The sequence below is a fragment of the Pinus tabuliformis genome, chromosome 3_1 (genome assembly GCF_031772625.1).
Source record: "Pinus tabuliformis cultivar Carrire ecotype Pingquan chromosome 3_1, CPIR1, whole genome shotgun sequence".
In the NCBI taxonomy this organism is placed as follows: Eukaryota; Viridiplantae; Streptophyta; class Pinopsida; order Pinales; family Pinaceae; genus Pinus; species Pinus tabuliformis.
In genome coordinates, this window is record NC_142301.1 from 523398143 (window position 1) to 523414532 (window position 16390).

The window sequence follows — 16390 nt, forward strand, 5'->3', positions numbered from 1 at the left end:
TTGGACAGGTACAAGCTTGGAGAAATTAGTAAAGGGAAGGGGTCTTATATATGGCACATATTTATCAATATTAGTAAGTTGTTTATTGAGCATCTTCATTGGGCCTTTGGTAAGGGGGAAAAATATTGATTTGTGTGGATCTTATTTTGGGCATAAATAATCATCAATATCTCACAACTGATGTCATCAATGCTTTGCACACAAAGGGATTTTTTTTTTTCTCAACCACATTATGAGTCTCATTCCTCATCTTCATCCTTATCCATCTTAGGAATATGTGGTCAAGCTTGGTTTGTTTGGGGAAATGCGAATTTATGGAACCGTTATATTATGTATCTTAAGATGGTCAGTCTTTGCATGAAAAATTATGTAGAATGTTTGGCTTGGAGTGGCAGCATGCAAAAAATATCTCCAGTATTTTTGATTATATATAAATATATCTCTTACAGGTACAAGTCTTTGATGGGCATATGTTGGTACATAAAGTTATGGAGTTGGAATGTCCCACTGAAAATAATCATATTTGGATGTCTTGCATGGAGGAATACAGTGTTGACTTGGGATAATTTATGTAAAAGGGGATTTCATGGCCTGAGTAGATGCCATTTCTACAGGGAGGCCCTAGAGGATGTACATCACCTTTTTCTCAAATGTCCTTTTTACTCTGGTTGTTTGGAATTTGGTTCTGGATTTTTCCCAGCTCCCTTCTTTAAAATCTTTCACATCTTTAGAAGTTATGTTTCTCTGGTGGTTCAAACTAAGAGGGAAATATAAATCACTTTCCATGTATCTTTCCTAGGAAATTTTAATAAAAAAAGGAATGCCTTGGTCTTTGATGGCAAGCCTGTGAATTTGAACATGACCTGTTCAAACATACAGGTATGGCTTGCGGGTAGGGAGAAGATTAAAAACGATAACTTGCATCCCATGTTTTTCACATATTACACACATGTTGATTTTCAAGCTAGTTTATTTGACAGGGCATCACATGGTCGAAAATGTGGATGTGGTTATAAGTTTCTATTGCACTAACATGGTGGGTTAGGAACTAACACTAGGGTGGATCTCATGGCCATCTAGGGTGATCTGTAATTGATCTAAGACAATTAATAAGGTATTACAGACTCATGTGCATGGACATGCCCATGTTATTTTGTGCAACGGATCGATAAGATTGTGAAATACATAGGCAATGAAGCAATAAAAGAAAACATAATAGACAACACATAAACACAACAAGTTTAATAAGGACTTCACCTAATACTCCTGGGTTACGTCTCCTGGTCCAGCTTTCAGTGGTGGCCTCTCTATTATGCCTTCATAGTAGAGTTTTTCCAACAGTGAGCTCAATTTGCGTCTCACGCAACAGATACAAATCAGTAAGACTATACTTGGATCCCCCAAGTCTCTACAGTACACAGACTCTCCTTACTGATTCTTGACCTCTATTGGTCACAGTAGTATGAGCCCAATCTGAGACTCATACATGACAGGCATTATAAAGGAGCGTGCTTGAACCTCTCAAGCCTTCTCTGGAGTACAAAGACCCTTTGACTCTCTCTGTCTTTGTCCTAACTCTAGCTCGATGCTGCCTTTGCTTCTGCAGGTCAGCTCGGATTCTTCTCTCTACTATCAGCTTACTGCCTACTGCTTACTGCTCTGCCTCTCTCTCTATCAGTTTGTGGCTTTAAAGCCAATCTACTTCCTCCCTGTTCGTTTCTGCTTCCTGGCTTTCTGGTTCCCCCGCCTCCGTCCATTTGAATCCCTCTGTCTTGCATAATTAGTCATTGTATAATGCCTCATAGGGAGGTGGTCACCCATTTCATAACGGATGAGTGTCAGTTCTCTTGGACATATTTGGAACAACCATTTTTTTCATTACTCCAAGAATGTCCGCGAAATATGACTTTCCGCCAATGCATTGTCCTTCTCGGCCTTCAAATCCTATACAAATCTGCCTATTAACCTCATCAAATCTGGTCATCCATCGGATTGCACCTCTACTGTCGATCTAGAGCCTCCAAATCCTACGGTCATCATCCATATTGGGCGGATAAGTAACATGATGGTTACACATCCAATGTGAGCGGTTTTCTCTCTCTTCCACTGGATGTGTGGCAACCATTGTATGGCATCGGGCGAGACTCGGTTGAAACCACTTACCGCTTGAGGCCCTTCCAATATCCTACCGGTTTTTTGTGGGGTCTCGCTTTTAACGGAATCGGAACGATATTCATTGAATTTTACGATATTTTGGGTCCGGGTGCTTGTGGCCCTTCCTTCTTTGAGGGGTTTTCCCTGCGGTATGCGATTAGTGACTTGTCACTAATCGCATATTGGAAACGACCCCCATTTCTAGAAATGGCCTTTGAATTTACTAATTTGCGATAGTGGGCATCACTGTGGGCTAGCGGTCTGCGTGCTTGACCGACGGTCCTCATTGCTCCGTGCTGATCACAAATTGCAACTGTAATGAGGATACGTCTGATAAGCTTGATCTTCACAAGATTTGTAGCATTTGGCATAATGTTTGAAGAGTTCATGAGAACTTAGAGAGTGTTCTAGGATCCAACTTGGATCATAGGGCTTAATGTTATTTTCTCGTAGACGTCTCCTAGAGTAGCTCTTTGTACATGATGATTCCAAAGCCATCATTGAAGGGGTCTATAGAAACTAAAACTTTGTGCTTCCCAATCTAGGTAATTTGATGGACCGGATTGAGCTCTTAAAACAAACTTTTGTGGCTATCCATTTCATGCATGTATACATGGATTTTAATCAAGAAGTCGATAGGATATCAAAATAAGTTATATCAGATGCTCTTGGTATTATATTTTACAAGTTCAAATAAGATGATGTGGTGCTGGACAAGAGGGATATTTTTGTTAGTTGATTTATCTAGTTGATCCACAAACATAAATTTTCCTAATGCCCCTTATTTTGTTCATATTTTTTATAGTTTTATTATTTTGGAGTCGAGTTTTCTGTCATTTTGTTCATATTATTTTTTAGTTATTTTTGATAGACTGGTAATGTTTATGAGAATGTTGTTGCACTTCCTTTGCTTCTAGTGCTTACTTTAACATCATAGTATCTGAACTATATTGCACAATGCTGCAACTTCTGGAAAATTTTGATATATGTACTAGTATTTTCTCTATAATTGAATTATCCAATGTTTTTTTCTTCTGAAAGAAAGAAAAAAAAAACATTTTAAACTTGGTAAAATTATACAAAAACAAAATAATTTGAGAAAAAAAAACAAAACAAAATAATAATAATTATTAACATAGATATTTTTACTCAGTGAAATTACTCGCCCAAAGGGTAAAAAATAATATATTAAATTATCAGACTGGGGTTTTTTTCCCATGATTTGGACAATCCATGGTTTTCCTCATCATATTTGCATTAATGTAGAATATTAATTAACTAGAAATTACATCGTAGGTTTCAAAGGAAACGTCGTAAGGCAGTAGCATAGGAAAGAGTAGTGTAGAAGAAAAAAGATGTTGCACAGAAGGAGGCATCGTGAAGGAATGAGAGGTGAATTATGCTTCCATGGAACTAGGTCATGGAGGTTTCAAAGATATTGATGATAAGAGTGATAAATAGGTAGACACCCCAGAAATGCTAGGAAGATGCACAAAAGAGGTAGTTCCAAGGGATGGACCCTCCTATATCACCAAACTGTCATTAATACGCACATATATGTAACCAACATAATATGTTCACATATATAAAAATTTGTTACAAATATTGAATTAGGAAATTGGGGCTGAAAATCCTTTCATGATTGACATCAGATGGAAAAACTCGGTGGAAATTAATTGTTCAAAAAAAACATCTATTCAACTTGGCTCATAATGAACTAAATTTATATAAAAATAAACACAAATAATTAAAAAAAAAAACAAAAAAGAAAGATTAATGATTAATTAGTTAGAAATTAACTGTAGGTTTTAACCCCGTACAACAATTACATACATACGAATTCTAAAAACATAAAATAAACAATGCTGAGAGCATAACACATAAAACAAATATACACAGAGATTTTCTCTTACATCCCAAAATCGGGACTACCAATTTGATTTTTCATTATTTTCCTTTCAATGTTACAATACATATATATACATGCCGAAGCATACATAAACCCCAATCCATTAAACCTGCATTAGAACATAACTGTAGTTCCCTTGACCGGATCTATAAAATACCATGGACCAAAAACCAATGCACCCAAAACCATGTGCAAAATCCATGCACAAAACCATAGGCTAGTCGTGGAAATAATATAACACAACCAAACATTGTCCCACTTGTAGTTTTCTTTCCACAGGGGGTCACATGAGAGCTTAGTCATTGATCCATCCTTGCAACACCCACTGTTTCTCTGCACCAAGAGAACTTATCAATGCTCACAGACTTTGTCAATGCATCTGCAATATTCTTCAAAGTGTCCACCTTTACCAGCAACACCTTTTTGTCTTCTACCATATCCATCACAAAGTGATACTGAACATCAATGTGCTTTGTCTTTAAATGATAAGCAGGTTTCTTTGCCAAGAAAATTTCACTCTGGTTATCATAGTCTATCCTTATAGCTCATTAGACTACCCCCATACTTGAACACAATCTCTGCAATCAAACTTCTTACATAACTCTTCAAACTCCTTCTTGCAAAAATCTCCACCGTTATCTATCCTCAGCACCTTCATCTTCTTCTCTGACTGGTTTTACACCAAAGCCTTAAATTCTTTAAACCTATCAAAGACTTCAGATTTTTTCTTGAGGAAATATATCCATGTTTTCCTTGAGAAGTCATATATAAATGACACATAGTACACAGATTTACCCAGTGATGGAACCGACACAGGTCCAAACACATCATTGTGCACAAGATCTAATATTTGTTTCGCCTTCTTACCACCAGAGGGGAAACTCACCTGATTCTGCTTCCCATATACACAATTTTCACATAAATCAAAATCCAGAGAGCTATTAGAAATACCTTCTACCATATCTTTACCTTGAAGTATTTGAAGGCCCTTCTATCCAATATGTGCAAGCCTTTGATGCCATAGCATGGTATTTTCTCTAGAGACCACTAGATTTTTTGCTCCACTTTTAGGAACCACAGAACTGTTGCACTCATCAATAACAATGTTACCTTGTAGCTTGTACAAAGTTCCAATCCGAACTCCCCACATTAATAATAGTGCTCCCGGAACCATCTTGCAAATATCTTTCTCGAACACTATTTTTACACCTACATCATCTAGATTACTTACAAAAATCAGATTTTTGGCTAATGCAGGAATACGCAGAACACCCAGAAGTGTTATAATCCTTCCACCTTGCAACTTCAACTTGAATTTTCCGTGACCAATGATTCTAGCCTTCTTGTCATCCCCTACGAAGACATCACCACCATCATATTTCTCATACTCATAGAACCACTCTCTATAGGGAGTGAAGTGAAAGGATGCACCTGAGTTAATCAACCATGACTCATGATCTACATGTGTACTTGAAGAAGAAGCCAAGTACACATCTCCACCTTCATCTGAGGTGGTTTTCACCTCTGCAGAAGGATCATCATTAGATCCCTTTCCTTTCTCAGGAGATTTAGATTTATAGTCCCTTTTGCAGTGTCCTTCTTTGTTAATGCGTTCCAAAGCTTATAACCTTTTAAACCATACTTATACCCAATAAAGATGGACTTTTCAGATTTACTATCCAAATTTTTTATTTTCTCCTTTGTAACATGTACATATGCATCACATCCAAATACCCTCAAATTTGAAAGAGAGGGTTTCTTACAAGTTCGTACCTCTTGTGGAGTCTTATCCTCGAATGTTGGTCAAGGTGATTTGTTGACCAGGTAACATGCAGTCTCCACCACCTCTGCCTATATTCCTATCCTAACCCTGCACCACTAAGCATGCTTCTTTCCCTTTCCATCAACATCTTGTTCAATCTTTCTGCAACACCATTTTTCTCAGGTGTGTATGGAGTAGTCTTCTATCGTGCTATACCACACTTCTTCCATTCTTCATCAGACATTATCGTTGGTTTAGTACCTTGATCTATTGTGATCAACTGATCTTTATCCACCAAAAAATCCTCCATCTTGATTTTCCACAACTCAAAACTTTGACCATTAAATTTATCGATCTCTATCTTTCCATTGCTTGCCATCTTTCACCACAAGAATCGATCCCATAGATCTCCCACTGAACAGGGTCTAACACAGGCCCGAGCAAAACTTCTCAGCAACAAAGGTGTCCCCTTGAAGCCAAAACAACTATGGTACCAAATACAGGTTTTAACCTCGTACATTAATTACCTACATACAAATTCTAAAAATAGAAAATAAACAATGGCGAGAGCATAACACTTAAAACAAATATACACAGGGATTTTCTCCTGGATCCCAAAACCAGTACTACCAGTTTGATATTTCATTATTTTCCATTCAATGTTACAATACATATATATACATGCCAAAGCATACATAAACCCAAATCTATTAACCCTTGATTAGAACATAACCTTAGTTCCCTTGAATGGATCTACAAAATACCATGGATCAAAAACTATCGCGCCCAAAACCATGTGTGAAATCCATTTAAAAAACATTAGGCTAGTCGTGGAAAGAATATTACACAACCCAACATTAATGAAAAGTTATGTCCTTGGTATTTTAAATATTTTTGCTATGTATACAAATAGTGGTCGTTACATGGCTACATAGTGTAGACATGAATCTTCATGATATACAAGCTTCATCAACTTGGAAACACTACAGTAATCTCTTCAGTGAAACGACTTAAAATGGTAAAACATATTTTTTTTTCTGACTAATCCTCTTCAGATTCAAACTCGATTCTTATGAGAAAATCATTAGATGGCTTAACATTTTTCCACATTAAAGAGTTATTTCCTTGGGCACCCAAAGTATGATTATCATACTACGGGAAAATAACTTTTCTAATATATCATCATCATATAAAACTTTCAGAACCAAATCAATCTCCGTGACTACATCTGTACTGGCATTCATACAAAAAGCCTCAATTTCATTCAACAACAATAGCTGGTAATATTCATTCTGAAGAGCTTTGGACAAGTAAATATTTCTCTTTTCAACCTCCTTGGAAAATAACTCGCTAACACCTTTTTAAGGCCCTCAAAAATGCGGTCATCACTTCTTGAGGAGAATCACTAAGAGATTGTATGTTCTTCACCAACTAATTAGGAGAGTTTCCCCTTTGAAGAAAATCATTAAAATCAACAAGAAACTTAGCGTGAATGCTTAACCCTTTAACTGTCTTCAAGTTGTTCTCATCAACATCACTCTCTTTCTCCTTATCATCACTTTCTGGCATAAGTTTTGTTGATTTCTTACCATTCTCAGCATCATTCTTACTCTCAGGCTGAGATATTGTGTTCTTTGAAACGGTCTTCCCTACAACCTTCATATCAGTGTGTTTCTTTGTACCTTCTTTAGGTATAATTAACATCACCATTTCATTGTTAGCAAGAGTCAGTTGCTCCTTGATCCTCTTATGAGAAGACTCAACAGAGGTGTCAACCTACCATTCCACTCCATCATCGGCTTCCTCATCATGGTTTTCCTCGATCCTTTGAGGAGATTGATCGTCCTCATTAGAAGATTTCTTATACGCTACTCTTTCCTATGTTATTGCCTTACAAAATTTATTTTGCAACATGTTTGCAATTTCTAGTCATACAATTTATAGATGTAGTTTTTAATCTATAAAAATAATTGGGCATATTTTTGTTCTTAACACAAGTATGAAAAATCGCCAACGACTTTGTTATGAAGTACTAAGTAAATCATGATATTCAATGTTCAAATACTTCTGGGTCAAACAAAAAAAATCATAAATATGAAAAGTATGATATTTCTTTTGTGAGAATAGACTGAAGGAGTAATAATGTTCCTATTAAAGTTCCAAGTTTGAAATCTTGTAGTTACACATCCAATCATATTAAAGATTGTGAACTTAAAAATAAAAGAAATAAAAAGACACTATAAATTTATTAACATGGCCTGGGTTAGATACAATCCCAACACTCTAAATTCATCGCTTCATTGTAAAAAATGAAAATGGATAGATTCCAATTTAAAAACATTCATTATACTATTTCATAGATGAATTCACTTTGTACACGGTGTTATATGGGATTTACGATTGCGGAAAAAAGTATCTCCCCTAGATTTGATGGCTAACCTAGAACAACAAAGAGACAAGGAATACAATGCTTTCCTTAAAGTAAATAGATGATGGTATGAAGCCTACCTAGAATATGTCATGGGCTTCGCTCCTTCCTTCGCTTGAATGCTCCAATTCTAACTTTGATTGCCAAAATTAGAACCTCCACGGTTAGATAACAAAATCCAAGAAACTACGAGATCTATGCAGTATCATCTATATACTCTATTCAATAGATCAACATGGTACTGAAATACATGAAATAAGAACACCACATACAGGAAAACAAAGAATTGTCTACGTTAATATAAATGGAAGGGGTTTACAACCATAAATAGGTGTTGATCTTGTAGAAGAGATCTTCCAATGCTGAATTTTCCCTTCCTTGCCACAATGTGCACCTCCAATCACCCTAAATGAATGAAATGGAACCTGTTACCACAACAACATAAGGGTAACATCACTCTCCAAAATCCAACCACTACTAACCCTGGGCCTGTGGAATGAGGTAAATATATAGGAAGGAGAGGTGTTCATGAATTCTTATCCATTTCCCAATCCAGGCTTGAGATCCAAAAGTGATTGGAGGATGATCTCAAGGGATAATATGGTGATTTCTCCAAGGTGGAATCATATAGGATTCGAATGTTTATCCAAGGTAAATGGTTAAAACAACCTCTTGAAGCTTCTAAAAGAGGAAGCTTCATATTTTTTTATTTTTTCCCTAATTTCTAGAGTCAATACACCCCCACATTTATGTAGGGTGCACTGCATAGAACCCTGAGAGAAAGAGAGATTGCACTACAGCACATGTGCTCAGTTATGCAGGGTGTTTTGGTCCTTAAAATAACTAAAACAAGGTGATTTTAGGAAGAAACTCAGGGATTAGATAGAGTCATGCTTACGAATTTCTACAACACGATGGGAAGGAGGAATAAGATTTTTATTGACCCCATTAGGAGGCGCATTGATGGGATGTGACAAAATGAACTATAATAGATTACCCCCTAAACTGGAAAGTCAGAAATGATGATTGATGACTGAAGTGCTTTACCTTGTGACAAGTCGGGACCAAGAACAACCGGTGGGCTTCATCTGTTACAATACATTTTCATCATGACATCTTTTTTGCTGAGGGAGGCATACCCATACTCAACACATAAGCTAAGATAACATGTATAATGATCAAAAGACACATCCATGGATGACAAGTGGTGCACCCATGACTGGATGATTGTCTGTTTGATCATGGCCATCATACATTGTGATCTCTGTATAACCTTGAAATCACAGCCTGAATGGATGAAAATAGATCCATAGTCTTCTATCTCCTTCACACAACTAAGCAATGTACGAGTCTAACCATGTGAATAAATGAGTTGAGGTAGAGCATTGTAGACATCATCTGATTACCAGCGAATGATGTAAGCTATTAATAGATGCGAGAGAAAACACCGATGATGTTAATGTCTCTCGAGGTACTACAGTACAAAACATATGGTGTGAATAAATGAGTTGATGTCGAACACCACAAAAAGTATTTCAGTCGAAGGCCATTGATGTAAAACTGTCACTGAGAGCGAGGAAAATTGCCATTGATGTATGAAAGCAATACGGTACTAAAGATTTTTCTAAGTCAACTTCTTGGATAATATGTTGATGTTGATAGAAAGTGACCCATTACAAGAGGGCTTTGATGTATCCCCCATCAACAACATGAAACGGGTATCATGATTGAGAAAAAATGATTAGAATGATGCTGACACAAAACTAGATCAGGAAATGAAAACATGGAATGAAGGTTTAAAAGTATTGTAATGGATATCAACTAAATGACTTATCTTGAACACTCAAACAACACTGAATGGAGTTGGCTGCATTGAACCAAAACCAAAATGGAGGCTCTAAAAATAGTATGATAACCAAAAGAAAAGAAGATTACCCAACCCAGTAGCCACATAGGTGAAGTGGAAGAGTGTCATTTCCAAGAGCGATTCACTAGAATTAGCAAATGGAATACCCTATTTTCCCAATTTCCCTAACCATATTGGTCAGTACTGTTGTGGGGAAAAGTGTATATTCAGAACGACCCTATCCCACTAATGTGTGACAGTGCCTTAGCAACAAACAGAGAAAACTACTTTTGTATTCTTCTTTATGAACTATAAACGAAGAGGAATAGGATGAACCAACCTGTGTCTTGCGCTAGTCCTTTGATCCAATCTCTCTTCTCTTTGACAGCTTCCAGCTACCTGCTCCCTTACTTGCCCAGCTTCACCAAGTTCCTGCAAGATCACAGAAGAGGAAAACTACACAAAGACATAGATTTATATTCATAAATAGCTTAGGATCAGATTTAAGCTAAACACACAAATGTAACAAGCATCAATGATACACAAGCATGTAGGAGAAACTCAAATAGTTTTATTGATATAACAAGAAGATCCAGGAGGAGATACAACCAAGTGAGTCCTGATCCATCATCAACCTCCCAGCAAAGGAATCCCTTCTTCACCTCCAACAAAGCATAAATCACCCAATACTCTAATCTCAATCTCAAAACCAACAACAATTCTCTGCAATGTACAAAATTCCAGCCTCTAGATCTCTGGGATGAGGGATCCATATATAGATGTATGCAAAGAAGATGACTCAGCTTGTCATTTGACTAGTGTCTTCTCTCTGTCAGTTCTTGCTTCCACTTGGAGGTTGAGAGCCTCTTACTCATCCTTGGTCGAACTCAGTGAGGCAAGTGTCGTGGAGGAAGATTCTGGAAGCTTCCATTGTCTTTCCACCTCGCGGAATGGCACTGCCATTTGTCATTTCCAGCTCAGCGCACCCTGGTAGTGAATTTAGGTGCGTTGCAATGCACCTAGCTAGTGTACTTGGGTGCTATGCAATGCAGCTAGCTAGTGGAGCAACTGAAATGATCCTGATTTGACTGATTCTGGGCAGTTTCTGGTGGAGAACTTCTGGGAGAAGCTGTAATTTGTTGACCTTGTTCCTTTAGGGGCAGGAACAACACTTTTAGGGACTTTGGATCCCTTGGTTTATGGACATTTCATGCTTAGAGCTGTAAGACACAAACATGTCTATAACAGTTGCCCCCTAAAGTATGAGGCCGTTTATCGGGTGAAATGCTTTATTAGGAGGATCCGAAGTTCTTTCAATGCTGGGAGGAGACCTGTAATAAGATACAATACAATACATTATTTTCATACTGTTTTCATGATCTAGCTGAGGCGGGCATTCCCATGCTCAGCTTTATAAATTCATTTTCATGTACATAGGACAGACAATCGTCTGATGGTAGACTGATGATTCCGATAGAGCCATCATCCTTTTGGTAGGATGATTATCTGTGCTGCAAGGCTGTACATTTCAATGTCTTTATTTTCCTGAATATATATCGCAGCCCGGATGGATGAAACTAGATCCGGGGTCTTCAATCTCGTCCGATCTTCACTCGAAGTACAAGTCGATCCATGTGAGAATGTTTTGAAGTCGAACATGGAAAGACATCGCTTGATTACCAGTCAATGATGTAAACTGTTAACAAGCGCGAGAGGAATCACCGATAATGATGATGACCCTCAAGGTACTGCCGTACAATTCACGTGGTGTGAATAAAGGACTTGGCGTTGAACACCACGCAAAATCTTTTGGTCGAAGGTCATTGATGTATACCTGTCGCCGGAAGTGAGAAACTTGCCATTGAGGCATGCAAGCTTCAAAGTACTGAAGGGGGTGTTCCTAGATCAACTTCTTGGATAGTGAGCTGATGTCGACAAGAAGCGATCCGTCAAAGGAGGGCCTTAATGAATCCCACATCAATGACACGGAACGGAGCAAATGATTTTGATGGAGGTGAAAACGATCTGACGATACATGGTTCAGGATGGCGGTCATGAAAGAATGAAGTATAATGTATGGTAGTGGATGGGACACAGGTGACTTCTCTGGATGACTTCTCTTGAACATGTCGGCGACACTTATGTGATGGATTGGTAGCATTTACTCCAAATGTGGATGGTATGGCGCGAACATGGTGATGTGACCGGTGAATGAAACAACCCAACCCGACTCAGGCACGGAGTGGAAGTGTCATGTTCAAGAGCGACTTGCTACCAATAAAGATTCTTTGAGTTTTTCCCAATTTTTCCCTAGTCATTGTTGACCAGTACCTCTTTATTTTTTTCAAGCTTGAGGAGGATAACATATGCTTGTTCTATAATTTTCCCTTCGGGCAAACCCATCATTATGTTTTAACGAGCCTAGCGATAGTGAAACTCGTTCTTGTCTAAAGACAAGTTTGTCGCTATTAATCTTTTTAACGAGTCTAACGACAAAGATAACTCGGTCCTTTTCATTTTTAGAAAGTCTGAAAAGGTACGTAAAGTTAACTCCGGAATTCCTTTTTCGTCATCTAATCCCTTAAGTCCGAAAAAGTATAAAACAATACAGAAGGGATGAATTTTCGATAGTTTTAACGAGCCGAACAAAACAAGCGCTCGATCGTTTTGTGCAATAATCCCTCAAGTCCAAAAAGATTAAAATCTAGAGGAGGGATAGCACTTCCGGTCGTTTTAATGAGCTGGAAGGCCAAAACTCGGCAATCTTTTCATATTTTACGAGTCAGATGAAAAGAGCTTAAATAAGACTCGTCTTTTGAGGAACGAGTGATAAAATGAGTAGCAGCTGATTCCAGGTAAGGTTTGGAATTTTCCAACCACGGCAGTGCCACAAGGATGGCTAGTGAAATCACTCTTCGCAGCTGTTCCTCAAAATGGGTAAAAAATCAAATGGAGGTGAATGATCGGCCAATGGAAAAGTGGAGGTGACGGTGCAAACACGACCAAGGCTTTAATGGCTGATGCTACATTCACAGTGGTTATTTACCGGAGGATAGTTCAGTTTTTAACGAGCTTAAACGCGGATTGAAACACTTGCTCGGTCTTATGTTTATTTTTTAACGAGCTTGAACTATGTGCTAAAACTGCTCGATTAATCCAGTCATATGATAAGAAAGTCTCATATAAAACGGCAATATTTAGATTTTTTCCCCACATCCTTCCTTTATGCAAGCTAGGAAACGACTAATCCAAAAAACAGATAAATAACCGCTCTTTGCTTGCACTCCAAAAGGTTTGCATGCCCCCAGGTATAAAATACAATTTCAAGGTTACCCCTCAATTTGCAGACAAAACATTTGTTCTATCAGGAGAGGCCTACCTCTTACAGGTTACCAAAGATTGTCTCATTCGCATTACAAATGAAACACTTCCTCGGCGATGTCTACCGAAATAAACAAAGGTGAGAAAAAATGCGCGCCACTCACATAACTTTGACAAGAGAATCTTATTCTAGAATAACCCCTCTTCCAATCACGGACGGGGTACATACTAGTCATATTCTCCCGCGGAAACCTACCCTATACCCAAAGTTTTCCTGCCGAAGCAGACCAGGACACATGCCCCCTGGGTTTCAGTCATATCCCTCCGAATTACTCGCGCTCATCGGGAGGACGGACTGGGGGTTGAGACATTTCTTGCGTGAAGAGACCATTTAAGGATGGTATATGACTATTTTCTATGCGTGATCCGGGAAATGAAAGCTGGTCCACGAGCTTGACCACTCTTCCTTCGTGCGGAAAACACATTACTCTAAAGAGTGAGGAGACGATGGCTCCCATGCAATAAATATAGTCTCGTCCAAGGAGTAGATTGTAATCTAAGGGTCCTTGAACTACCATTACGTTCATTTGAACTATCTTCCTTCTCAATGTTATGGGCACATTGGGAAGGATCCCTAAAGGTTGACTGGTTCCTTTATCAAAGCCTGTCAGATTTCTCATCTTAGGCGAAAGCGATGGCGAACCAAGCGCTTTCCAAGAAATAGAGGAAAGGATACTCACAGAAGCCCCCTCATCTATGATGGTACCAGCCATGACCATTCTATATATTTGAACGATAATTCGAAATCGTATGCTTGCTGGTAAACGGGGTCTGCCTAGTTGATTCAAGTCGAAGGAGAAAACTAGGTTGCTTGGAGGTGGGACCGAGTAGACGGCCGGGTATGGCTCTGACGAACTTCCTTCCTGCGGTAAAGGAATGGGTAGACTGCCCCCTTGTTCGTCGAAGTCTGTGTTCATGAAGAGAATTTGGACGGTGTCATCCTTGTTCTCTTCCGTGACGGTATCATCTGAAGATGAAACCTCTGAAGGCAAGACCGGGTCAACTGCCGCCTCGACCTTTTGACTTTCGTCTGGTATGGATTCAGATGGTTTATCTTCAATGATAGGTGCTTCGGCTGACCACCTGAGCGGGGCAGCCGGGTTTTCAACTGGTGACGGACTCAGCAAGAGTTTTTTATATCCAGGAGGAAGTCGCAACGGTGAAACCGGATGATCTTCCAAAACTCTTTTAGCCTCATCTAAGAAAGGACAACGGTGGACGACATGATCGCCTTCGCACAGTTTACAGGGAAATCTAGCTTTCCCTTTTTGTCCTGCGGCTTCACTTTCACTAGTTGACGGTGAGCTGTCAACATGGCCATCAGAGGTTGACAACACCAGATTGTGCAAACGGGGAGACCAGTCCCTTAGTATCTGAGGGATGCAAGGACAATCTCTGTGAAAGTGGTCTCCCTTGCAAATGACACATGGCGATTTAGCCCTGGTCAGTGTAGTGTGTGGATTTTCGTTAGACGATACTTGTTTCCCCCTATTCGCCTTTGGCTCCTTCTTCTTCTTCTCTTTCTTATTCTTTTCCTTCTTCTCCTTAGGAACTTGACTTTTGGCTTTGCCAGCCCCATCAAGCGAAGAGGAAGGAGGAGAGGAAGTAGAAGGTTCGTGGGTAACTCTGGACTGGTCTAACTGCTGATTCGATTGTTCAGGAATAGTGGTGTTCTGAACGAAATTGGTTGAGAAGAGCCATACTGGAAAGCCAATTGTCAGTCCTGGAAGCGACAAGGTGGCCATATGGGGTGCACCAACATCTCCCCAAGAGGAGAAGGGACTAGGATTTCCACCAAGGGGAATTCCTTGGTTGGTAGACTCCATTTTCTCAACCCAAGATCGACGTAGGAAAGGGGTAATGATTATTCCACTTAAAATAAATTTTTAGACGCTTTAGACACAACTTGTTTTTTCAATTTTAAAGAGTCGAGAAAAAACAAAAGATGACTCCAGTCTCCTTCGATTTTTAATGAGCCTGAAGTGACAAGTGCTCAGATGGATCTTTTCTGTTAAGGAGTCTGAAAAGGAATGAAAGGGACTGCTCTGGAGATCTAGGTAGAGGGAGTACCAAACCAATCACAAAACTGCAGAATACTTTTTACGGTACGACAGTCAATCTTCCCGAATGCTGTGTTTGGTGCATTGCGATCAGTAGGGCGGCCGACACGGCTTCCTATGGATAAAAGGTTTTAAGCCTATAGGGGTCTCCCAATATATACTCGACGGTACGTGGGAGCACAAGTCCGTACTGGCACTTATCGTCTCACAGTGGAGGAATCACCCAACCATCAGTGGGGACAACAGTTACCAGGTTTTACGATGCTGGAACACGTCTCTAGCCTAGACCTCTATGTTGTGCGTTAAGTTCCAAAGCGTTGTTAGATTCATTCAATTTATTTTAAGTTGATCTTTCTTAGAAGTTTGCCTTTTGGGGTTCACCACGAGATGTAGATGTAATTCCTAAATGCAATCTAAAGATGATAAGAAAATCTTTTATATCTTTTCAAAAATGAAAATCCTAGCTACAAGGGGAAAAGAAAGACACAATATTTTCTCAAAGAGCAAAGAGCACACTGTAAATGTACTTTTCCTAAATCAAGCCATACAAACTATCAATATGCAAATGCACTTGTGCATGTATTTGTTTTTCACTTTCTTAATATTGATGCCTAAAAAGAAAGTTGATGTACAAATCTGAATTCGCTTTCAAATGACAAACACAAACAAGCTTCTTTTCGAAATCAAAAGGTAGAGATGATTACGACACTTTACGATTTTGAAATAAACACTCGTTTCGACACTGGAAAGGAAAAATTAAAAGCATAATCGACTGTCAACAACAAATAAACTTTCTCCTAAGACCAAAATCGACAGTTACGACAGATCTAAATCAAAGGACGACAGTGTG

General features: G+C 38.8%; 1 pseudogene; it reads right to left on the reverse strand.

Moving 5' to 3' along the window:
• Positions 1–6866: 6866 nt before the first annotated feature.
• Positions 6867–7535, reverse strand: LOC149188125 (putative eukaryotic translation initiation factor 5-2; annotated as a pseudogene).
• Between the last annotated feature and the right edge of the window lie 8855 nt (positions 7536–16390).